The following is a 1,836-nucleotide window of genomic DNA, read 5'->3' as shown; positions in this document are numbered from 1 at the left end:
TAAGTAAAAAACGAAACTTGAGCCACCCTGTATCTTTAAATATTCAACACATAGTAATTACATTCACCGATAGGCAACTAGTGTGTAGTACACTATAAACCACCTGAGGGTCAATATCCATAATAATAGGCTTTTACGGTTAATATTGATGGCTACGGACATCAATTCGATCAAACTCATCAAATATACATAATGACAACAATGCGAAGTCTAGAAAATTTATGGAATCACCTTGTACATTTTTAATTCATTTCGTCCAATGAATATAAATAAGGATTGAGCGAAAATGTCACTAAGATGGTGTCGTTAAGCTCAACCGTGAATAGGTGATTTTAGAAAACTAGAATCTAAATCGAACAGAAGCGCGAAATCATGGTAATAAAGTAGATGGTGAGGAACAAAAAATGAAGATATTACGCAGATAACACTAACGAGCTACAGAAGATAAATGGCACTAAAATCCATTTTTTATTGTGTTGTTGTTGTGGCTTTGTGAATTGGAAGTGGGGGAAAGGATGTGGGCTTGACGTCAAATATTTGGAAAACTAAGTAAAAATAGGTGTCGATTGCGATCCGGCGGTGAGGAAGCAAGATAAGAAAACGTAAAGTTTAATTTCAGAACTTGATTAAATAGACACGTAAAAATAATAAAATTCAGTCGTTTATAGCTCGTAAAAATCGAATGGAGTTATTCCGAATTTGTTATACGGATTATCGAATTATGTCATTATCGTGCAGGCTTTTATAAAAAAATGAGATATGAAATAAATTGTGGTTGTGTAGCGTACTGGTGTTCATTAAAAACACACTAAAGACGAGTGATAAATTGAGATGAATTTCGACGACCAGTTTTTTGGTACAATAATTAAGATTGTTGGAAAGAAAATTTTAAATGTGTGCAGGAAGACAGTAATTTGCTTCTTGGCTATCATTTACTGAATGGTTCATAATTAATTATAGCCGAAAAAATGTTTTGTGTCGTGTGTTATTACAAAAATGTTGTAATTTGATGAATTAATTATGGTTGAATGGTCAAGTACTATCTGGAGCTTTTTATGGTGATGAATTGCCGGAATTGTCGTTCTGGGTTTTGACAACGTCGTCAAATTTGAGACATTTTTTGAAATTGGAGTTAGATCAAGTGGTTTAGTTAAATGCACGTTACGATTTAATCATTCTTTTAGTATCATAGTGCCAAATACTCTAAATTTAATAAGTTTATTATAAGTGTAAAAGACCAGTTCGAAATACCGGCCCAAAATTTTGTTATACTTATTTTACCAAACACCGTTTTAGTTCTCATTAAAAATTCGAAAACTCATCTAAAATTAGAAAACCCAATTCCATCTCTATAATTTATAGCTCATAAAAACCTCAGCGCCAAAATAATCTCAATCCCATCTCGATTTTTAGGGTCAAAATTTACCCAAAAAAAGCAATACCGTTCGACCAGTGAGAGGTAGTTCAAGCAACCTCGCACCTTCGCAGGTGCTAAACACAAAGGTCAAGTTCGTGGTCACCTTATTAATAACCCGGCATACAGTCAACAACTTAACCTCTGAACCCAAACACCGCAAGCACCCCACAATCAGCCTCATTTCTTCCCCTTGTGTGGAAAAACACTGGTACAATTAACAAACTCTCAAAGGTGTTCGCAGCGATCAAGTTCAAGGTGATTCATTGGCATTTCTATCAAATTGCAAGAAGTGATATGCATTGAACGGTTGCACTGGTCGCTGCCACCATTTAGCAGACCGAATGCTTGTCTTCTTTTTCAGGACCGGATTGCTAATTGGCAAAGATGATTTTCGGGCTCGCTGGACACTCTACCTCCAC

This window comes from Zophobas morio, unplaced genomic scaffold (genome assembly GCF_036711695.1).
Source record: "Zophobas morio isolate AGI-343-1 ecotype UQ-CSIRO unplaced genomic scaffold, CSIRO_AGI_Zmor_V1 ptg000004l, whole genome shotgun sequence".
Taxonomy (NCBI): Eukaryota; Metazoa; Arthropoda; class Insecta; order Coleoptera; family Tenebrionidae; genus Zophobas; species Zophobas morio.
This window is presented reverse-complemented; position numbering follows the sequence as displayed.